The sequence below is a fragment of the Lissotriton vulgaris genome, chromosome 1_1 (assembly GCF_964263255.1).
Source record: "Lissotriton vulgaris chromosome 1_1, aLisVul1.2, whole genome shotgun sequence".
Lineage (NCBI taxonomy): Eukaryota > Metazoa > Chordata > Amphibia > Caudata > Salamandridae > Lissotriton > Lissotriton vulgaris.
Window position 1 is genome coordinate 241,476,288 of NC_141685.1, and position 25,365 is coordinate 241,501,652.

General features: G+C 45.3%; 1 protein-coding gene across 1 annotated transcript in view; it reads left to right on the top strand.

Moving 5' to 3' along the window:
• Positions 1-853: 853 nt before the first annotated feature.
• The window catches only part of LOC147745352 (uncharacterized), a 61,692-nt gene continuing 37,180 nt past the window's right edge, over positions 854-25,365 (top strand). Inside the window, exon 1 of the mRNA XM_086952269.1 lies at positions 854-979. The gene's annotated coding sequence lies outside the window, so the exon portion shown is untranslated. The remainder of the gene's footprint in view (positions 980-25,365) is intronic.

A 25,365-nucleotide genomic window follows, 5' to 3' on the forward strand; every position in this document is an offset into this window, starting at 1 on the left:
ACTCCTTTGGCGCCAACAACATGCACCATCACTCACAGCAAAATCCAACAGAACATATCAGACATAACTTCTAACATACTTCCAACATGGTACAGAATTACCCCTCGGTCGGAATCACCACGCCCACAACAGCAATTGATCAATGTCATTTTGAAAACGATTCAAAGCTCACCGCAGCATCACCAGTGCCATTGTTAAAACTTTTATTGTTAAATAAAAAGTCTGGAATCCTATCACAGTACAAAAGTGTTACCTTAAATCTTATGTAATCATTGATATATACAAAAAAAGCACATTCTAAGGAGCATGACCGCAAGCGTTAGTTGAATACTTACATTAAAATGTATAGTAACTAATCTTCATTATTTCACAGGACAAGAATCATTATTTTATCTCATAGGATTTCCTTTAGGCGCAGATTTACAGTACTTTCTCACAGAGCTGTGTTCTTGAAAGATCCTATAGAACCGACGTTTCATTGTTTCAAATTGTGCATCTCACTATTATTGGGCATTTTCAGTTAGTTACATAAGGACCCGCGGGTTGTGTCACGGAAAGTCAAGTGTTCTCGGGACTGTCTTATTTGCCTCGCGGTTCTTTTTGACCCCAAGTGTGAGACAAACTGAGTGACATTTAAACAACCCCCTCGTCCTTACATTCCAGGACCTGGAGGTGGAGGTTATGTGAGCGGTCACCAGAGGGCGTTCCTTGCATGCTGATGAAATCCACTGAACACATTTGAACGGGAGAAGGGTTTTCTCTTCCGGGTCAGCGGCGGCAGAGACAGTACCAGTGGCGGATGCTGCCATCGCTTCGGACTTTCTTTTGTGTTCAGCCTGCTGCTGAGGGGGAAGGATCTCACCCTCCACCCCCACCTCGCCTGTGCAGTTATCTTCATTCAGACCCCCACAAAAACAAACCTGCAGCTGCCCCCGGAGGAGGAGAGAGTCTGGAAATGCCTGTTCAGGTTTCTGCTCAGGTGGGAGATTGTCAGCACCTTCTGCTGTATTTATAGAAATAGACTGAATAATCGTGGAGGAAATCTCTGCCAGGATAGCCAGGCTGAGCTGGGCTTTTCTGTCCAGGGACCTCTGGGAGGCTTTCGATCGCAATTTGTGGTAAATTGGGGACCTATGAATTACAGTTCATCTTACTGCGCTATGAGGAATCTGTGCACTGCATCTTACTGCACTGTAAGATCTGTGCGTGCTGCACTCTATCTTACAGCAGTATGAGGAATCTGCACACTGCACTGCATCTTAACTGCACTATGAGGAGTCTGTGCGCACAGCTATGTGCAAGCAGCACTGCATCTTGATGCACTATGAGCAATCTGTGAACACCGCACTGCATCTTACTACACTATGAGAAGTCTGTGTACATTGCACTGCTGTTTAATACACTACGAGAAGTCTGTACACTGCACTGCATGCTATTGCATTGTGTGCACTGCGTACTGCTTCTTACTGCACTACTAGAAATCTGTGCAGGAGGAAATCCATTTTACAACAAAATGCAGGGTGGTCTTAAAAGACTAAATGTGTGCACTCTGCATGACCTTTTGCTCACACTATGACTAATGTTCCATACTGCACTGCTTTTTCCTACGCTAAGAGGAGAGTTTACAGAAGAGCTATTTTGTGCACACTGAGTGGTTACAAAAGAGGAAATATGGGGTGGTTCCAAAAGAGGAAATCCGCATATATGTTTTACCTGCACTAGAAGGGGTGTTTACAGGTATAAGAGGAAATCTGTTCTATAAAAAAATGAAGTGTGGCTGCAAAAGAGCAAATCTGTACACACTTAATTGCTGTTTACTGACTCTAACAGTTGACTTTACAAAGAAAATCAGTAACTAATGCACTGCTTTTACCCATATTATTAGGGGCTTTAGCAGGAGGAAATCTGTGTACAATGTATTTCTCTTTATCACACTATAAAGGGCATTAAGAGAGGAAAATTGTGCATACTGCACTGCCTTTTTACAAGACAATGAGGGGTGTTTACAAAAGAGTAAATCTTCACAAACTCCCCTTCTCTTTTCTACACTAAGAGGAGTGTTAAAAGTGGACTAATTCTGTGCACCTCACTGCTTTTTATTGCATTATAAATGATTTTTACAGATCTGTAAGGCACACTGATCATTACTCACACTAATGGTGTTTAGAGTGGAGGTGATCTACGCAGTCTGCTGTGCTTTGTGATCACACTAGAAAGGCATTTACTGTGGAAAGCCTTGTCCAGGTATTCACACTTTATAAAATATGCATCACAAAGTCTCATGAGAGGTAAAACCTCTAGTCCTGCATGATATTTCATCCTCATTGCTGGTGATGTACAACACAGATCTGCAGGTTGCTGAGTCGTAGCAGCTATCCAGCTGTTCCTCTTGATGCGTGGGTGCTTTTCTTTGCTGCTGTAAATGTTGGTTTCATGCTTGGTCCAAATTAGTGAATTGAAGCTTTATCTTCCTGTGCAGTTGCATAAGTACATGATGAGGTTTGTCTGCACGACTCTTACTTAAAGATTTTGGATATTTACTGAAATTCTAATCCAGATACAATCTCAGTCCAATTTAATGAGAAAAATATGAAAGTATGTGATCTGTCTCGTCCAAGCATGCATGTATGAAAGGGGTTGTGTTTCTTTGTCAGCTCCTTAACACTACAGCCTTTTCCCTACAAACCATGCTCCTAGGCATGTGCCAGATGTCTGGCCAATAAATCTACTCAGCTGTCAGGCTCAGCAAGACTTACTTCTTGTACTATCTAAGGTCACATCAGTGTACCACACAGACTGCCCATATCTATTCACCCTCCTGAGAAGGCTGCTCCTCAGTATAGGCTCTCTTCTCTGGTGTCCCTCTCCTAAACTTCTTTCTAGTTCCATGTACGTAGATTTTTTTTATATATAAAGATCGGATCAGGGTGGTGGATGAATGATATCCAAAATAAATCAGAAGGGGGGAGGAGGGGGGTGAAAGAAGCCGCTATGGGGTACACTCAACTTCCTATTACCAGAAATCAAGGGGGAGTGAAACCACACCGTCTGGAAACAGTCTTTTTAGAATAAAATTTGGAGACCCTCACCCACTATTTTCTATCAGTGGTGTATATGATATCACTAATGTACTCAGAGCTGATGTTTCATCATCGGGTCTTATCTCCACCAGGAGGAAGAGGTTTGGATACGGAAATGTGGTGGGATCTGCAAGAGTGGTTAAAATTACATCCTATCCCAGAGGAATGCCATTTTGATAAAACAGGGATGGGAATAAGGTTAAAAGGCATCTAGTTGTGTTAGGGACATATTATTAATCCTTCACATCACATAAAATGGTCAACATGTTTCAGCCATCTTGCGGCTACGTAGATCATTCAGCTTTCTTCAGGACCTATAGTGATCAGATCCCAGAGTTCTCAGGTAGGATTATCCCCTGCAGAACCTGATTCCCCCAATAGTAAGTACATTTACTTACATATTTTGACCAATGTGCTGTGCTATTCCATGGAGAGATAAAGGGAAGTATACGTACGAAAAACAATACATAAGCAAACAAATGACAATATTTGCAATGAACTGATCTTGATGTGAAAATAGACACAATTGTGTGCCCACTGTAAGTGAAAAGATTATTTACATTATCATTTGTGTACGCATATCAATTTGAATGAGTCCTTCACAGTAACCAGTGATAATAGAGGTCAGTTACAAGTGGTTGGTCTTAGTGCTGCATAAAAAAATAACAAATTGTATACCAGAATATCTGCTAGAGTGTAAACCTTTGCAGATTTGGGACAAATATGCAGCAGAATACTGATATATTTTGAATGCTGGGAATCTAAGCCGCAGGCTTTAACCTCCTGCTTCGTGTGGGAAGAGAAATGTAGTGTATGATGCTTAGGCGACAAGGGCTTGGGGTCGTGTTTTGTTCCTGTACAAAAATTGGGTAAAAGACGTGTATATATCTGCGTCGCTGCTTATGCCATTACGTTTCCTATGGGGCACTACTATTCTCAGCCTGAGGGTCCCAAGAGCTCGCAAATGAACTGTTATGTCCAGCATTGGTGGCTGCTAGCCAGCAGGGAAAACAGTTATTGTTGGAATGAGGGATGCTGCTGGTTTGGGCTAGCCTCGTGAAATGTATAAATCCAGCTCAATTACAGACCAGACCAGAGAACGGTCTGGACATAAAATAAAGTTTATGAATCAAATGGTAGCATTGTTGCGCATACTAAAACTGTGGTGAGTTTTGGCCTGATGGTGATTTTGCTGTGAGTGGTGTAATTAACGTTCTCGCACTGTGTATTATGCACCTCCACAACGTTTTTTGTTTTTAGAGCGAGGCACATGCAAGCCTGTTAGTAATATCACTATGAAAAATGTGTTAGGCGTGCTCAAACTGGGCGTAGCTTTGACATGCCTTCATCGAAACTCATGCTGGATATAAATATGTCTCAAAAATCAAGAAAAGGGGGTAATGGACAACTTGTAACTGCGTTACCAAGGTTCTCTATCTTTCTTAAAAAACCCTCATACACGATCCCCATATATATACCCAATATAGTTTTTTAATAACATTCCTCATCCACGCCTGAATTAAAGTTTTTATTTGGGATGAGTGTCTGTTTTTTACTCACTTCACACCTGAGTGTGGTTTAACTTCTATCCCTGGACACTACTGCGCTTTCCAGTGGTTGACTCAGGCTTGAGGCTTGCATACGACAAAAAAAAAAACAATGATGATGCAATAACGCATTAGTGTAGGCGAAGAACCAAGATATACTGCCATCGTTCCTACAATGGGTGTATAAGGGTTTTTAAGAAAGATAGAGAACCATGGTAACGCAGTTACAAGTTTTCCTTTCCCCCCCTTTTCTTGATTTTTGAGTACTTACACGAGGAAACTGAATGGACGAATACATTTCCTCCTCCCTACCTGGTGATTTTGACTACTGGATATAAATATGTGCCAACAAAGTCAAGAAATGAATAAAATAATTGTTCCTCTGACGTACTTTCACTGAATCACATAAGACAAAAATGTGTGGCAACAAGTTGTGCCATTTAAGTAACAAGCATTGGCATAGCCGATAGGTCTCACCTTTGGGACCTTTTAAGTGTTTAGACATGCAACAGTTGATGTTGTTGCATCAAGGAAATTGTGCTGGATAACTAAACACTTATAAGGTCCCAAAAGCAAAACCTATTGGTTATGCCAATGCTTGTTCATTTATGATTCGCGTTATTTTACGTGTAGCTAACTGGAGGTGAAAGACCAAACAAATGTACAGAATGTATTGTTTTTTACCCCATCCCTCTGAACCCGTTCCCGTCTCACTGAACCCGCCCTATTACATGCATCATCACAGTTCCCATACTACTTTAATGCACTTCGAATGCTCTTTTTACATTACCTTATAAAATTCAACAGTTATTTTTAATTGAATTCTGACATTCTGAAATGGAAAATACGTATTAGTGCATTTAATGTGTAACTAATAACACCTAAATATAAATGTAGTGACAAAAATAAATGCATCCAATCGACGGTCAGTAACCAAAATTAAAATGATTGTGCGTCTTACGTTTTAATGAGAGAAAATGTCAGTTCTGAAAAGGCTACAACATTATATTTCTTCTTTCTAAGGGACACGTAGAGGACACTGCCTGCTACCCTGTGTTGTAAAACCCCATTCTAAATCAGTGCACTGTCTCCTGATATCCAGTGAATTTTTGGGACAAACTGAAGAGCACCAAGCGCAAGACTTGTCTTCATTGGTTAGTGGTCGGTGTTTGATTGGTAGAAGGTGATGCAAATTGAGAGCTCGAGCACTCTCCAGAGACGCTAGTCTGGTTGATCAAGGACAGAGCAACTCAGTGGTTGTTGGTCGGTTTTGTTATCGTTTGAATTTTCCGCAACGTGGGTTTGCATGCTACAACTGAAGCGTCACTGCTTTGCTAGTAAGGGGGAGCACAGAACTAAACAGGTGGAAAGAGGATGCCCACGGTGATAACAGCGTGAGAAGTTAGCACTAAAGAAAGGATTAAAAGGAGATCAAAGAGGGGGAATGAAGTAATGAGTGGCCAGGGAAGGGAGGAGTCTTAAGAAAAAAGTTACACTCAGAAGCGACAGAGAGGGAAAGAAGAGCGGCTGACAAAGCGTGAGGAGAGAAATGAGACTGAGGGGCACCTAAGGAGTGAGTAGGCTTTGATAAAACAGCGAGGGAGGTTATGGAAAGAGGGTAAGGAAAGGCAAGTTTGAGAATTAGAGAGGACTGGGCCAAACCCTAAGAGAGATGCTAACCTGGTAAGAGAGTTGAGTATTAGAGGCGAAGCTGAAGAAGAAGGGTAGGGGCAAAGGAAACAAGCATTTACAATGCAATGGTTTCGCCTTTGGAAAAGTTAGAGCTATTGGCATTGTAAATGACAAACTTTGTATTTATGTGTTGGTTTTGTCATTTACATTGCCATTAGCTTAATCTCTCGCAATGTGAGACCTATTGTACCCTACGGACGAGCTCAGCAGACAGCAATTACTACCACACACACACACACCCCGAGCCACACACACACACAGAGCCACACACACACAGAGCCACACACACACAGAGCCTCACACACAGAGCCACACACACACACAGAGCCACACACACACACAGAGACACACACACACCCAGAGACACACACACACCCAGAGACACACACACACACACACACAGAGCCCCCCCCACACACACACCCACCCAGAGCCCCCCCCACACACACCCACCCAGAGCCACACACACACACACACACACACACCCAGAGCCCCCCACACACACACACCCAGAGCCCCCCCCCCCACACACACACACCCAGAGCCCCACACACACACACACACACACCCAGAGCCCCACACACACACACACACACCCAGAGCCCCACACACACACACCCACCCAGAGGCAGGGCAGCCCACATCTCACTTCTTGCTGTTTGAACAATATATTTGGGGACTAAGAGTGTATTGCTACGTTCTCCCTACCTCTCTTCACAGAAAAATCTAGGACTAACACAAAAACACACAAAATCTTTCACTCTGAGGAAAGGCAAGTAACCATATACATTGCTAATCCACGGTTTCTGAGGAAAAAGCAACGGCCAGCCACCCCGTTATTGTCATCTACCACGCACTGAAAAATACTTAGCCAACAATTGCTTTTCCATCAAAACCTGAACAGGAATGAGACTTATAGGCAAAGACACAGAAACTCGATCCATAAAGAATGGAAGAATACCTTGGCTGGCACCATTTTCTTGCAGGAAAATCAGTGATTACACAGAGAATACAAGGGTGTGGAAATGCAGGAAGCTTTGGGTGGTGTGACCTATTTACAATCAAGGATAAGGGGGAAGGTGAGCACATTGTAGATGGTCCCTAAAACCTCAATTTGATCTACACACTGTGGGACAAATAGATGCTGCAATCCACATGCGAGGAAAAGACAGCCTGGTTTCTGACCTATCCACCAGACAACTTTGCAGTTCACATTTTTTTTCTATCAAAGGGCAGCGCAAATTTACATTGTCTGCTAGCTGCAGTTACATCATGCTGCTGGCTTCACGACAGCTTTGCCCAACAAGAGGCGCAAGTTTGGCAAACTGTATTTAAAACTTTGTTCTAAATGTCATACACTGCTTACTGCAAGGCACCGCATTAGGGAAAGGGGTACTACTTTTTATTAGCCTATGCAGAGCATGTGCTCTACTTTTAAACATCTAGGGGTATACCCAAATTACCCTACAACACCTGGGCTTCGAACATTCACAATACACTCAAGAGATGCAGTTTTCCTTTGCATTATAGGACATATGGTCCTTGAAAAGATGTAAATAAGTATCAGCGCTTGTTGTCTCTACTCACACCTAACTAGTGATGTCCAATGTTAGACAGTCTGCATCAGTCGAGTGGCCGGGTATGGCATAATAAACAGTACCTTGACCAGTATTGGAAATCTTTGCAAAAACAATAGAAGAGGGCCCATCGGACAGCAGCAGGCGCTCCGCGCTTCGAAAGAACAGCTCCAGGCATCGCAAGAACGGCAGACCTCCACAGAGATTTAGGCTTTGAGATATAAGATGGCCATCTCCCCAACCTCAACGAGACACTCTACAAAGGACTTGCTCAAAAGGAAAACCCACTGAGCAAAAAACTTGCTGATATTTCTACAAACCGTTTTGACCGGTATTCTTGACCCGTCACAGTGTTGACCCTGCGCACCAGTTGACCTGAGGGCATTTGCTGCGTCTAAGAGCGGGGATTGACGCCCGGTTTGGGGCGTGTTGAGTGAGTGAGTCAACCGGATGGGTAGGGGATAAGTTAGGAGGGGAGGTTGGTGAGGGGTGTATGGGGTGTATGGCGAGTAGTTCCTTGATGTTGTGTATGTCATCTTTGATCTGAGCGAGGGTGGCCATGATGTTGTCCATCGTGGGGTAGGTGGTGGAGGTGGAGGCGGCCGTCTGAGGAGAATGGCTGACCAGGGAATTCGTGTGCAGGTGGGGGCGTGGACTGGTGTTCGAGGAGGTGTGCGTTGTGTTGATGTATGGGAAGGTGTTAGGGAGAAGGGATGTTTTGGGCGGAAGGGGTGTGGATGTGGTGGGGAGGGGGTTGGTGGTGTGAGTGAGGGCAATGATGGTAGGTGGGTGGGTGAGGGTGTATGCTGGGATACTGATAGTCGAGGTGGGGGTGCCGAAAGGGTAATGGGGGCTGAGAGTAGGAGGGGAAATGGGATTGGGAGTGGTCATGTTGTGGGGAGGGGGAGTTATGCTAAGAGAGGAGGTGAGAGGGTAATGGGGACTGAGAATGGGGGGATGCGGTGGGATCCATGTTGCGATGATGATTTAGGTGGGAATAGGAGAATGCACTATAGTGGTACACATGTGCAGGAAAAACAAAAACATACAGTAGGTTACACGGTGTAAGAATAGTACTAGTGATCAATCGGCGTATCCCAAATGTAAGAGTGTGCGGAGAAACATATACATACAATAGGTTACAAAAGGTTATAGAGTACAACAGTGGCACTAGTGATCAACCGGATATATATGGGGTAGTGTCACCATCAAAAATCCAGAATCATAGAAATCAGAAATGACATTAGTTAGCAACCAAGGTAAATGAAGTAGCATTGCATTAAAAATGTTCGAAATACAGGTAGAAGAATAAGACTGCGGTAAAAGGTATATGAGGAAGCAATCTGCGCATTACAAATGTTCAAAATACAGGTATAGGTACAATACTGCAACACTAGGCAAACATTCTATCAGATATGGTGTAGCAATCTGTGCATTACAATTGTTCAGAGTAAAGCTAGGAGTGTACTGCAATAATAGGCAGACTTTCTTTCATATATGAGGTAGCATTCTGTGCATTACACATGTTCAGAATATAGTTAAAAGTATAATAATACAATAATAGGCAGGCATTCTTTCACAAGAGGGTGTAGATACCGAACTGCGCAGAGTACTCAGTAGGTCTAGTCTAGAATGATAAATTTTTAGCGAGTGTTCAGATAAAGAAGAGAATGACTAATCCAGGATATCCGCCCATGAGAGAGACTAGTCAAACATGTCCGCCAAATAGGTGGGATAGAGACATTAGTCCTCTGTTAGCTGCTGTTGCTTAGCTAGCATCTTAGCTAGCATAGAAGAGCAGTTTCCCTTCTCCTTCATGCATGCAGGGGAGGTGGAGATATTAGTACTCTGTCTGCTGCTGTTACTTTAAGCATAGGGGGAGGAGTTTCACTTTCTATCTGAGCCAGCAATGCTCCAGCTATCCGGGAGGAATGCTTATCTCTGTGTGGGGGAGTTAAACTGAGGAGCCTCGTGGACAGAGGTACCGTGGGGGATTTATTGTTACAGGTTTATGGACCTGAATCTATATATATATATATATATATATATATATATATATATATATATACACACACACATACATGTAGTATTTATGAGTTCATCATTATTATGTCTGTCTACATGCAAGTGTACATCGAGTTTATACTGTAAATTTCAGAAAAGTATTAAAAACGTGTCCAAATCGGGGAGATTGTTCAAAGTGGCACGGTCAGGGCTATATGCACTGAGCTACCTTTAGGTAAACACTGCCTATGCAAGCAGACCTCAAATTGGATTTGCTTCTTTGAGCCAAAGGTGTCAGAAAGCAAGGAACATGTACACCTGGGAGACTACAGATTTGCAAGAAAGATGCAGATGCACTACATCTGCGGATGTTTCTCTAAATTGAAGCATATACAATGATGTCTTATTATTCTAGCGCAAGGTCTGAAAAGTTTTCTGCAACAAGAGATACTTATGGAGAGTCAAAATCATTTGAGCCACTAATACTATTAGCGTTGCACTAGTGACCAAAACGGGCACAATTATATTAGTGACCAACAGTTGCAAGATTTCTTGCAGTAATCATCTCAGGGCATCAGGCACGGTGGGCAGCAGAAAGAATTAGGCCTGGGTGGAGTGGTCGTAGTTCCGCAAACGCTACATGGACTTCAGCAAGTGGCGGTGTGCATTACATCGTGCCGCTCGCGCTGATTTTTACCGCAAGGTTTTTGTCCTGCGCTGTAAAATCAATACAAACTGCACCACACAATACAAGAGGGCACTGCTTTTTTGTGTCACGTTATTAGGTTTCTGAACACGAGCGGAGCAACAATCCACGTCCGCCTGCGATTAAAAATTGCACCGCGAGGTGGTCTACGCTACGTGGAGAACAGAGTGGGATAAACTCCACAAGCGGAGTGGAATTTCACACCCAGTCATAGAAAAAAATGTGTTATGGGTGTGGAATGCCTCTTCATAGGTAATACATAGGAACCATTGCTGCAATGCCCCTGGCACCTGGATAATAATATTAGTAATAAGTACCCACAGTGCTGCATCACTGATCACTCAAATATCAGTCCTGGATAAATATTCAAAATTTACCAATTTTTCTACAGCATCAGCTCATTAGTTCTGAAATACTTACGAGAATACATACATTTTCGTTCCAAATACGCACTTTTTTGATTTTGGTATACATCGATTATTTTAAAATTGCAAAAGCTTCTAATTTAGTAAGCTGGCTTCAGACAAGAGAGCTACCTGTAGCTCAAGAGCTTCTCGTTGGACAAGCCTCTCCTAGCAACTGAGACCTCTGCAGCAATCCAGTCCCATTTCTACTAGTGGTTTCTTCTCTTTCCTTTTCTCAGCATGCTTGTGTGACAGACTGGGCTCCTGAAATGTCACATCGCCCCATGCCCGTGTTTTGTCACTTTCACTAACAATTGAGGATTCTGCGTGGTATAAAGGTCACCATCTCCTAGTTCTCCGCTAAGACTCTCTGCTCTTAAACCTCGTTTGGTTGCATCTCTCATGATGCTAGTCTGCATGGGAAAATCGTTGTCAGATTTCAAGCCTGAATCCTCTTAGGTCAGTGTTTCCCAAACTTTTTTGACCTGTGGCTCCCTTGACCAAATTGGCAGTTGGCCGTGGCTCCCCGCCATTTTTTTACTGGTGGGGGAATGTAAGCCCAACCTCGGGAGTATTTCCAGTTATCTCCCTGAAATTTATTAGGATGCGATTAAGGTATTATAATCATATTTGTAACAAAATAAAAATATAACAGTTGTTTAATAAAAGCTTTAATATTGGATTCAGTGAAATATGCTTTATCAAATGTACCATGATTATACAGATCAAAGCATTCCTGCCATCACCTTCTGTGAGTATGACACCTCCAAGCAGTCCAGGCATTTTAGCTAATAGCTCTCGCTCGCCATGAGTTGCGAGAAATACTCAGCATAATGTCAATAACATGGAGAAAAATACGGAGGGAACACTGAACTGTTTTCACTGAGGCTGAAAGGAAAACAGGGTATTGCAATTCTTACATGCTTCCTGCCTGGCCTTGGCTGAGGGTCAGACTGGGGTCGGGAAATGAAACATGGCTGCAATGTGGCCTATTTCTAAAGCGAATTTGCCCCCTTGGAATTTGTTTTACAAAGTAAGTGCAGGAACAGCAGCCAGCATATAAATACATGGGCTGTGTGAAGTTGTAGCAATATTTGAAATGTTTATGTTGACAGGAGTGAAAATGTCACGAGTCAGTGTTTTCCCCCTACATAACTCTTGTTCCCCATGTAGCTTTACTGCGCCATAAATGTCATTCATATGCACCTGTTTGCTTAAGTTGTTCTGCGAGGAGCCTACGTGTTCATTAAGATGCACTCCTGTTTTCCGACGAGACTGTGGGCCACCGCACTTTATTTGTAGCTGAAATAACGTGAATTTTATTTTAAAAATGGAACATTTGCCGATCTGCTTTATTCTTTGAAATATGTTTTTTCACTTAATATTTATGACTTTGCAAGGCCACCGTCCCAGTCACTTTCAGGCCATCCAGAGGGGGAAAATGTTTAGCTCCCTGTACCAAAGAGACTGACCGCATATAGCACGATTTCTGAACAGGTTTTTCACATTTGAAACCATATAATACCTTTAGCAGGCATGTCACATGACGCCACCAGCATTTTGAGCATTTCCTTGATGTTGGATGACTGTAATAAAAAGGAATGCACGTCTCTTCGAGCAGTCTTTCAAATACGACTTGTCATATTTAAACAGTTAATGAGCGAGCAGCAGTGATTCAGCCCTCTTACCTACTTGTGACTTGTGAAGAGGGTCGTCCGAGGCACGACAGAACACGGCGGGCAGTAATAACGCTGACAGTCATGCTGCGTATGCGGAGGCTACGTCAGTGAAAGCACGTAGGCACTATGGCGGCATTGCGTTCCTGGACTAAACCCCGGATATTGCAGGTGGCATTTGTAACTCCCCGGTGAGTTGGGCTGCGGCTGGAATAAGCTTCACTTGCTGCATGCGTCAAAAGACGTACATTTTATTGGCCCACATTCTCACAACAATTGGCTTGCACAGCACACGACCACCGCTATCTTTCTCACATTGTGCGCGGCGCCCCGGGCTACTCCTCATGGCGCACCGGGGCGCCGAGGCGCACAGTTTGGGAACCACTGGCTTAGGTAGTCCGTGCTGGAACACAGGCAGAGTTCGGAACAGTATCTCCGATTTAGAAAGGTCTTGAAGATTTAGTTCCTCACTAGCGGCCAAGAAAGACATAACCATTTATAGGGCTCAGAGACTGGAAAATGCACCCCGAGGCAAATGCTGTGCTTTGGAAACTTAACTACGGATAGAAAAATAGGATATTCTATTTTTTTAAATGATGTGACCAGACACTGTTCGTGTTAAATTAATGTACATTTTTATCAGAAGAAACATCCCACTTCTTACTCATACCCTGCGGAGGACAGCCAGGTGGGGAAGGATGGGAGCGAGAGCACGAGACGGGGCAGGCAAGGTAGGACAGGAGAGACGAGAGAGAGGGACAGGGAAAGCCAGAGAGGCGGGAGAAGCGAAGAGGTCCCGGGCCGCGCTGTGATTGGCTGACGTCACGGGGGTGTCCCGGGCCGGCAGCCAATCACAGCGCGGCCCGGGAATGACGTCACGGGGGTGTCCCGGGCCGGCAGCCAATCGCAGCGCGGCGCGGGACAAAGGGGCGGGGCTTAAAAAAAGCACCATAAAAGCCCCCGAATCGCGTTTTCAAGAGAAAGCGCGATTGACCGCCTCTGTCTCCCAATGGCTAGCCTCCATTTATGGAGCTAGCCAATTGGAAACAGAGGCGGTCTGAAGATCCCTACTGAAAACAAAAGTTTTCAAACTGGGAGGGGCACTTGCCCCTCGCCAGGTCGAAACCTAAAAAAGTGACTCGGCTGCAAAAGTGAAACAAAACAAGCACGCAAGTGGTGTGAAAGCTGGCGGCTGTGCGCGAAACCGTAAGCGCTAGGCAAGCAAAATCGTGGGGTAGCACTTTTAAAAGCCACTACTAAATGTTTCGCCGAGCAGCGGGACCTAAAAAAGGAGCTCTTTACCCCTCTCCAAATATCACCAAGCTCTGAAAACATACCTCATTAGGGGTCTGGTGTTGTCCCATAAGATGCGGGGATGAGGGGGTAAGCTCACAATGGGTCACTTAATTATCAAAAGAACTAAAATATCAACAATATTGGTGTTAAGCTGTAATAAAGTAGCAAGCGAGGCACAACTTACAGAGTTAAGGAGGCAGAAGTTAAAGAGCCACAGCTCTCGTTCATGTGTACTCCCTTGTCTACCCGCGCTATGCATGTAGGGTCTTTTCCATCCTGAATGTTAACAATCTTAGGCCCTGTGCAGGTTTTTAAAGGCGCCACCAGTGTAATTACCCAATTTTGTGGGTCTTCTTGGTGCATGTGTCGTTCGGAGCAGCTATTTGCTCTTCCATTCGGCTTCCTGTAAAAAGTGAGGAGAGACATTGCAGTGCTGAAATATGTGGCAGTTGAAGAACCAGTCATTGTTTTCGGACTTATGGTGAGTGCATCGAAAAAATAAAGTCCAAAAATGTTATACATAAAAAGGACTATGGATAACAAATATAAGCCAAAAAAGAATAAATAATAGCTATGAAAAGCAGACTGCGAGAAATTCGTAAAAATATGAATGGTGACCACTGGTGGAGAATGAGAAAAGTGGGCTCGAAGTTATCCTATGATATATGTGAGGAGACCGTTACCCAAGTAAGAGAGATTTTGTCCAGCACATGTCCATCCTGAAAGTATAGATGGACCGCTGATGTAAAACAGACCTTAGAACCAGACTCAAGGGTATCACGAAACCCAATAGCCACTGTGGTGTCTACGTTCAGTGTGTAGACAGGAGGAATCTGGGTGTAGTATCTTAGGTGCCGTTATGTATGTTTTCTGCATTTCATAGTCTCCTCATTGGGTTAAAATTAGTCACAGAGAAAGTTGAATTTGCTAAGTTGGTCAATATGTATGCATACTAATGGGAAACTGCAGATCAAGGAATATGATCATTGAAGCCTTCATGAAATGTTTTCAAACGATAGATCCAACACTGTTCTTTCTGTAAAAAGATATGGTATGTGGACCAGTTTGTAGAACAACCAGTTATAGTTTGTATGCAGTGTGCTGTGAGATAACAGCTGCTCCTTAACTGTCTTCCTTTGTTTATAGTCTCCTTTGTCATAGGTGCATTCCTCTCACCCTTCTTGCTAGCTGCTCCTCCCATCTGAACTTACAGGCTATTCCTTAGTCTGTAGGAGTCAGTTGTTATTTTCCTTTAACATAAAACACAAGCAAATTGTCCTTCAAGTGAAAGGTGTTACACAACCCACTTAAACTATACAAACTTGAATAGGTCAGACTGCTTCGGCTCACAAAGCCAGTCACCTGACCCTACATATTCCGGTGTGCACCATAGATCAAAGGAGGCCCCAAGGCAGTGCAGAGCAATAAGTTCTGGTACGCATTGTAGGTACAAGAGATAAGATTGCACAGTTAGGCCTGCAGCTGCAATGTTGTTTCTGATAAGTGGATCCTTCTCTAATAGTTGTCTGGCAGGAAAAGTAAATCAGGAAATGTGGAAGCTGCAACCGTGTACTTGAACCATGAAAAAAGCAAACATCTATATGACAATATAGAAGGAATATAGGTGCATACAAATATTCATATTGCCAGAGCAGAAAAAAGCAGATGAGAATGCCCACCCTGAAAAAGGCTGAAGAACTGATCCACCTACTTACTGGCAGCAAGTGGGTTGGACTGTCGGTGGAAGGTTCTTGAGATTCTGACCTCTTTTAAAACAAGAGTGCCAATGATAACTTTTTCTGATGGATACTTCAAATTGCAGATTTCTCTTATTTAGAATATTCCCCATCTCCACTGGCTTCATAGTACGCCAGAAGTGACCGATCAGAGGTGTTTAGAACCACCAGGTCTGCATGCTGACATTAGTTCCTATCTTTCTGTTCCTTCGATTGTGCATCCGGAGCTCGTCTCCATTTTTTTGACATATTTTCCTTATTCAAATCCAGTGTGCAAAGGAACAATACGCCCACCTAAAATTACAGCAATCCAACCATGCCATGACTGTCATAAACCGATGTTAGTAATCGACCCGCACAAGTTGTGCCCTTGATGTGTCAGCTTTGGGCACAACTTCAAGTCATGTAATAAGTGTGCCCTAACGCACCTGAAGGCGATCCAGGACCATGAAGTCAAGCTATAGGCTGCTGGATATCCAACGAAGTTACTAACCATGCAAAGTCCTGATCCAAGTCAAGACAGATCTTATTTGCACGGAAATCATCAGGTAAGTCAAAGTCCAAGTTGAAGAGGAAATAGAAGAATGCGAAGTGGGACTCAACCCCATCCCGCTGCTCTATTGAAAGAGAGTTGTATCAAGGTACCCATTGGTCTCGCTCCCAATACTCTCTTGACCCGACTCCCTAATTTATCACACTGACTATAGGGAGGCCATGCTGCATACTTTCGGCATTCTTCATGCTCGCTCTGGTACACCTTTGAGCCCCAAGGATTCACAGGGATCTCTAGTCAAGTCACCCCTGGCAGCTTTGTCTTCGGCACCGTTTGACTCCCTAAAACCTGTCTTGGGTATTGCACCAACACAGTTGCCAAATTCCATTCTGACTCTGGCCCAGCTTTCATCGATACCTAATAAAACGTTTCGGGTGCCAGCTCCGATGTCTGACCCCAAGCTGAACCCATCTTGACCCTGAATGAGTTTCCTCTGTGAATACACTCCACTGCACCCAATTTCTGTTCAACCCTATTCTGACAATCTACCGCCACTACCGCAGAGCTGTATTTAGACGCTCCATCTGTTTTTTTGGTTCCACTTCAGACCAAAATTTATCTCCTGGAGATGGCAATAGTAAAGATGGTGATGATTACCCCCCGCAGCGTGATGATGACAGTTTGCATATGGACCTACTGGAGGCCAGTGGGCTTGATTCTTCCCCTGAACAGGGTTGATTTACACTCGTGGGCTTCCAACAGAAGGGAGTGGTTCCTTTGCGGTGGTAATTCAGCATGTGGCCAGGGTCCTGGAACTGCCTTCTGTTGAGGTTAAAACAACATCCTTACATAGGTTCTGCTTCGTTTGAGTCCTTACTCTCGTTCAGCAAAGCCCTAACTGATTCGTTGATGGGCGGCTTGATCTTGCCCACTGATGAACAGGCAGCTGGCCCGACACTAAACACTTGCGACCCTAATTTTCTGGCTCAGAATCCTACTCCAGAGAACCTTATCCAGGCTTCCACCAGCAATGTGAACCCCCATTCATTCTTACTGACCCCCTACCCCGCATAAAAAGTCAATGAGGATTGAGATGTTCAGGAAACAAATATTCTCTTTAGTCAGCCTAGCCTTGAGGTCAGTCAGTATGGCTTCCCTACTAGGTGGATATGAGCTCGCTCTCTGTGACATGGTCCCCTGGTCCTCGCGCCCCCGCGCCCACCACGACGACCGCTACGATGCAAGCACACTCCACGCTCTCAACCCTGGACGGACCCACACCTACTTCAAGGCCGCCTGCGTTTAAACGCACTCTTGGTCCCTTCACCTGCCGGAACTGCAGCTACACAAGCCTCAGAGCCATCGAAGCACCAGCCAAGAAGGACCTCAACCACCTCCAATGCATTCTACTGAACACCCACTCCGCACACAAACACGCCGTCGAGCTCTGGGACCTGCTCGACACATCATCACCGGACGTTGCCTTCCTGACAGAGACCTGGATGAACGACTTCTCTGCACCCGACACCGCCAGAGCCATCCCAAATGGCTATAAGTTTACCCGCAGAGACCGCACCAACGGAGTAGGAGGAGGAATCGCCATCGTCCAAAGAACACCATCAGGGTCTCGACCAGAACCGACGACACTCTCTGCACCGCCGAACACATGCACTTCCAGATCCACACAGACCCCAACACCACCCTTAGAGGCACCCTCGTCTACAGACCCCTCGGATCCCTACCCCAGTTCAGCGACTCCATCGCAGACGTCATCAGCACGCACGCCCTGACCTCGACCGACTACATCCTCCTCGGAGACCTGAACTTTCACCTGGAGAACAACAACGACAGCAACTCCACCACCCTGATCAACAACCTCGCCAACCATGGACTGAGACAGCACGTCACAATGCCGACACATTCCACCGGCCACAGGCTAGACCCCTTCTTCTCTTTAAGCTCCCACATCTCCTTCAGTCACACCACCGAACTCTTCTGGACCGACCACCGCTGCATCCACTTCACCTTCCAGAAACCCACCACACACCACCGCACCCAACAGATCCCATGCCGCTGCTGGAATAAAGTCACCGAAGACCAACTACAGGCAAACCTCGCTCTCAGCCCACCCACCGACCCCTCCAACACCGACGATGCTGCTCACAAACTCAGACGATCAATAGACGACTGCCCCAACACCCTCGCCCGAAGAAAAAACCCACCTACAGAGAAACCAGCAATAGAGCCAGCAGCTAGCAGCCAAGCGTACTTGCTGGAAACTAGAGAATAAATGGCACAGTGAAAATACACTCACCAAATTAAAGAGAGTGGCTCCTTGTAAACCCGAAGGGAATGGAGCATAAAGTACTGCAAGTAAACAACAAAGGTTCCCTTGGGGTGCACTTACTCTTCAGTTACTCAGATACTCGACACTTTCCTCATACCTACCCCTCATAACTCTAATGGTAACAACTATAATGAAACTTTTGCAAAGGTAAACATATAAGCCCAAAAACATAGAATTATATAAAAACACGGCTGTTTTATTAATTACTAAAACAATAAAATCACACTAGTTTAGTGCATGATGTACATGAAGAAGTGTGGCTCAATGATTAGAGCAGCAGACCCTGATGCAGAGGTCTAGCCCGGGACCAGGGTTCAATTCCCCGCCTCGGCGGGTCTTGGGCTCAAAATTCCACTGACCTGATAATTCTCGCCTCGGTGTATTCCAATCATGGAGTCCCACTCTGCTACACTGGGCAGTAGCTTGCTTAATCTCCACAATGGACCCCACAACGCTAAGGATGCCTGGCCTCCACCTTGGGGGTGCCCAGGAGTGGACACCTCACAGGGAAAGCCAGGATGGGTTCCACAGCGGTATTTGTACAAGCGCCTTGAGACCCTTGCGGGTGAGTAGTGCGCTATACAAGTATCAATTTACATTTACATTTACATCACATATATGTATAAAAACAATTAATAAAACTCATATGGTTAAAAGATACAGGAGAAATACATAGACAAAAACAACACCCTATGTATTTTGGATAGTCAATTCATAAGCATTTGGATCAACTGGGAGTTAGAGTATCCTATTTCTCCAGAAAAGTTGACCAATCAGAATTTGACTTAGCGAAAAGAGCATCGACGGGCTTCTGCAGTATAATTCGATTAACAACTGCCTTCTTCAGGACATAAACGAATGAATTTCTCCTTGCAATTAAAAACAGCATCACCTGCTTTTGATTCCTGGCCGTAGCACTTGAGTCACTGCTCCTATTCAAATTTTTTGGTAGCTGGTGAACCTTTATCCGAAGGGTTTGAGGTGTGCAAGCCTCAGCCTGGGGTAAGTATGCTCGTGGATTTCAAAGTCCGACGAGACGCATCCAAAAAATTTGAATAGGAGCAGTGACTCAAGTGCTACGGCCAGGAATCAAAAGCAGGGAAGGATTCTATTAACCCATTTAAGGCACTTTATAAGCCATACTCTCCCTGAACGGTGAGAGTGAATTATTCCAGAACGCTAGCTCGCAAATGGAATACAGAGTTGAGCAGCGTATCCCAGCAGTTTTGAGCCATTGAAGCGAGTGCTGAGGCATTCCGGCCCATCTCCCTGCTTCCGTTCCCAGCCAAGGTCATCAAGAAGATTGTCAACAGACAGCTAACCCGATACCTCGAAGAAAACAGCATCCTGGACTCACTACAGTCAGGGTTCCGCTGCAACCACAGCACCGAGACTGCCCTCATCACCGCCACCGACGACTTCAGGAGCCTGCTGGACAACGTTGAGACCGCAGCCCTCATCCTGCTGGATCTCTCCGCCGCCTTCAACACTGTCTGCCACCGCACTCTAGGCGCACACCTCCATGACGCAGGGATCCGAGACAAGGTCCTGGAAGGGACCACCTCCTTCCTCTCCGGCAGAACCCAGAGAGTCCGTCTCCCCTATTCCTATCCGAAGCCTCCGAGATCATCTGTGGCGTACCCCAGGGATCATCCTTCAGCCCGACACTGTTCAACATCTACATGGCCCCGCTCGCACGCATTGCCCGTCAGCACGACCTCAACATAACCCGCTACGCCAACGACACTCAACTGATCCTCTCCCTCACCAAGGACCCCCTCACTGCCAAACCCAACCTCCACGAAGGAATGAAGGCCGTCGCCGACTGGATGAAGACCAGCCGACTAAAGCTGAACACGGACAAGACAGTGGTCCTCATCTTCGGCTCCAACCCTTCAGCCTGGGACGACTCCTGGTGGCCAACGACACTGGGGGCAGCCCCAACACCCACTGACCAAGCACTCAACCTGGGAGTCATCCTCGGCTCAACGCTTTCGTTGGCGAAGCAAGTCAACGCAGTCTCCTTCTCCTGCTTTAACACCCTCCGCATGCTCCGCAAGATCTACAGGTGGATCCAGACAGATACAAGAACAGTCACCCAGGCCCTCGTCAGCAGCAGACACGACTATGGAAACGCCCTCTACGCGGGAGCCCCGGCAAAGCTCCTCAAACGACTGCGACAATTTCAAAATGCCTCTGCACGCCTTATCCTCGACGTACCACGCCACAGCCACATCACCCCCACCTGAGAAACCTGAACTGGCTCCCCGTCGACAGGAGAATCTCCTTCAAACTCCTCATCCACGCACACAAGGCACTCCACAAGACCGGCCCAGCCTACCTTAACAGAGGACTCTTCTTCTATGTCCCTAACTGCCAGCTCGGCTCCGCCGACCTCTCCCTCGCCACCATCACGCGCATCCGAAAAACAACCACCGGCGGCAGATCCTTCTCCCACCTCGCCGCCAAGACCTGTAACACCCTTCCACTCAGCCTACGACAGACCCAAGACTTGCTAACCTTCAGGAGGCTACTCAGGACCTGACTGTTCGACCAGTAGCGGCAGCCCCCCCTTTTTCCCCAGCACCTTGAGACCCTCGCGGGTAAGTAGTACGCTCTAAAAATTCTGTGATTGATTGATTGACATGGCCAGCAAGATATTGCCCATGGTTTTGTAAGAATTTTGAGCCTTAAACAATTGTAGACAAATACATTATTCTGTCTGGTCTTGGTCCTACTGATTGCTTGGGGTGAGTAGCTGACATCAGTGTGGCTCTCCATCACCATGCGTAGAAGTGGTCCATGATTTCCGGATATATGTAGACATCCCTTATGGAAATTACTTTTAATGGTTTCCACCTATATGTTGAAAAATCTGATTTAGAATATTTTAAGGCGAACCTGGCCATGGCATGCTTTTTAAGCATCTCAACTCCTTCCAGATAGTGTCCCCACAGTTTTGGCCTTTCTTAGGCTTCTCAAGCGGGCTGTCATACAGGTAGCTACTGGGTACCAGGCCCCTCCATCCCATAGCAGTCACCCTAGTCCTTTTATGGTCAAGGAAGTGGATCAGGCAGGTACAGAGTAGGTCCCCATGGCTACTGATCTTCCAAACCCTCTCACTTGCTACATCATCTACCAAGATGATTACGTTTGTACTTAGCAGTGCATATCCATCCTGGAGGAGATAGGATCCAACACTTTCTCCCAGGGTGGCAATCCTTCACATCCAACTGACGGGTCCTTCAAATCATTCAGCAGGGGTATCCCCTTCCATTCCTATCCGGCCCACTGCAGCTAACTCCCACACCAGAGCTTCTTTCAGAGTAGCACCTTTGTATCTTGGTGAATATATATATATAAAACCTTCAAATAAATAAATAAGGTGCAACCTCTACTTTCCAGAGGAGCCACAGAGAAGGTGCCATACACAAAGATAGGGACGGATTTTTACTTCCGCTATTTACTCCTACTGAGGAAGGATGGAGGCATATGCCATATTTTATGTCCTCGTCCTCTGAATGTCATCCTGTGTAAGGACAGATTCAAAATGCTCACACTGGCTAAGGTTCTGTCTGCCCTGATTCTGAGTGACTGTATGGTGGGCTTGTACCTGTACGGCACATATTTTGTATACTTTTGGAGTTCCTCAGAAGTTACTAGCTGACCAAGAAGTATTTTTAGGTTCCTATGCTCCACTTTGGCCTCACCACTGCCCCTCTGCTCTTCACGAAAATGATGGCAGTGTTTGTCACCTATTTTCAGAGGTTAGGGGGTAACAGTTTGACCATATCTCGATGAATGGCTGTGAGAGGTGGGCTCGCCATATTCAGGGACCACCTCCAAAGGACGGTGAACCTCCTGGCATCACGCCCTTCACTCTGTCACAAGTCCTGGACATTTGGGCTGTGATCTCGAAATTTCTGACTCATTCGTGGGACTCAGTGAAAACGGTTACCATTCTTCTTGGCCTTTTGGTCCTGCATGCTGCTTGTTTACTACTCCAGGTGGCATATGCAGGCTCTGATGTGAAGTCTAAGTGGGCCCTGCACCAAGGAGACCTGTTGCATTCCACCCAAGTTTTAGAAGAGACTGCTCGACCGCAATTGAACCAGCAGCAGACCCCTCTCCCTGCCCCATCAAGAGCTGATGGTGGTGACAGATGCATTACTGTTGGTTTGTGGAGGTTGTCTGGAGATCAGAGGACTCTCCTCTCTGGCGGAACCGGGCTTCATGTCAGTTGTTAAACTTGTAGACCATTCACTTGGTGTTGACAGTCATCCTACTGTCCATCAAGTGGAGGCTGCTGCAGGTTTTCACAGACAAACGTACCCCCATGTGGTACTGCAACAAGGAGTTGGGTCTCCGGTCCCATGTTACAAGGCGCTGCACCTCTGGCAGGGCTCGAAAAATCATAAAAATGAAACTAGATCTGCAGGTCTGGTAACTTGAAACATCTACTCGACCTAACTGTAATGCACTTGATCTCTGTCTCGGAAAGCCAAGCAAATGTGACAAGTTAACAAGATTTAAAGGCATTTTTATTGCTCATTTACTTTGTGAGCAATTACGATGCCTTTAAATCTTGCTATCTTGTCATATTTGCTCGGCTTGCAGAGGTCAAAAGTCAATTTGTCTTCCTACTCGCCAGAAAGGGCGAGTAGGACTTTAAAATAGCTCATCCTAATTAAATCTGGCTCGCAAATGTGAGTGGGCGAGTGGATTATTCAAGCCCTGTCTGGTGTTGGCTTAATCGTCAGCGCATACCCTGATCTGAACCACCTGACCAGATCATTAAAAAACACCACGGTGGACGAACTCAGGCAGTGGTGCTTGATGGATCACAAATGAGAATTGCACCAGAGGAGGCATAAGGCATCTTCTGACAGTGAGGAGAACCCTAGCTTGATCTTTTTGCCACCATCAGGCTTTGGAGTTCCTAAGAATGCCTTATCTGGGAGAAGCACTCTGGCTTTATCGGAGCACAGGACTCCTTTGCGCCTTTTCGGCTCTGTTAATCCTGCCCAGGGTCCTGAAGAAGATTAGGAATGACTGTGCCCAAGTCTCCTTAGTGGTTCCAGATTGGGCCAGGAAAGTGTGGTACCCGGACCTTCTGGGTATGAGCACCTGTTCTCCGATTAGGTTACTGCTTTGGGAGGAACTTCTGTTAAAGCAGCAGGGCAGGGTTATGCAACCGAACCTGTGTAATCTACACCTCCATGCAAAACAGTTTTTTTGCTTTTTTATTTCTTTGGCCCAGTTAAAGGTTATCTGTCAGCCCTTTCAGTTTTTTTGCATTTGCCTGACCCACGGTCCTTGTTTAAATCACCTGTAGTGATGCAGTTTCTTAAAGGTTTGACACATGTTTCCACTCGAACCATTTGGAATGCCACGGTGAGACTGTAACTTTACCCTGATGATTTTCACGCCTTTCTAACCAATGCACAGCAGCTCATTGCATCATCTGACTCTCAAGACTGTTTTCCCCATTGTATTCACTTCAGCTTGTCGCATGAGAAAATCCAGAGTCTTTTAGTACAACCGCTCTACACCAACTTTTATCAAGACCTGGGTGGTTTTTTGACGAAGGTTGTGAGGTTTTTAGATTGGTCAATCCACCACTCTGACAGCCATCGGTGCCCCACCTCGCCCCTCCAAGAAGGAGGAAAGATACATCTCCTGGACCAGGTAAAGCTTCATAAAAGAGTAATCATCTAATACTCCTCTAGTCAAATTAGATAGGGCTCACTGAATCCCATAAATTCTGTGAAACCACACTGATCATGAATCCAAAACCCTAACAATGAAGGCTTGCTTTAGGCATACTAATGGCTCACTCAATCACATCCAGAAGGAGAAGGTGTAGGAATTGCAGACAAAGTCCCAGAGCCTGGCACTGAAGCCAGCATGTGCAGAAGGTAACCCTTCATGAGCTGCTCCCAATAAATCTAGCCTAAAGTTTTCATTAGGTATAAGCTTATCTCCCACCCTTGGTATAGATACCATCGACACATTATCTTTCTGAAAGTCTGTGCACACCTAGAAGGGAAGCCATCAGAAATCTTTTTCCTTTTAATGTTGCCTATATTGCCATATTGTCTGCATTGATCTGTATTTGCAATCAAGTTACATCAGCAACCTTGAACGTTTGCACCACTGTCTTGATATTCATTCAGCAACACGGTTCCCTTTAGCGTGAATTCTACATACATTTTTGTTCATGACCCAGTTACAGCAGCAACCTTGAAGGTTTGATCCACTCTCTTCACTGCCAAACAACTTCATATTTCCCATTCATTTGAATCTGTTTTATTTTTAGGGTTATGTTATTCTGATCATGGACCAAAGGAAGTTTGTTCTGAAGGGCAAGCACCTTTCCTCAAAGCTGTTAGGCCTTTATTGATTAACCTGTTTAGTCTCTGAATCACTTAAGGGGCCAGTGCAGCAAATCCTCTTGTAAATTTGTACTCCGAATGCCTAACCCTACACTATTAGTGTGGAAACCGACAGATCAGCTTTCTGAAGGGAAATAAGAGGCAATTAATCTAACTTATTTGTCCAGGACAATCCACCTAAACCTTAGTGTGAGTATGTAGTGCTGTGTAGTCACCATCCTCAAAGATTCGCTGCACTTCAGCGCAAGCTGCAAAATATTTTTGCCTAGTGCTAGTGGCAGGCTGCGCAGAGTTGGGTGGTGGGACATGCTCTTACCTTCATGTATGGGTAAAACATTGTTAAATTCTGTGATGCAAGTACTATATTTTGACTAAAGAATCTATTTGAATGATCTAAAGTCAAGTTATATTT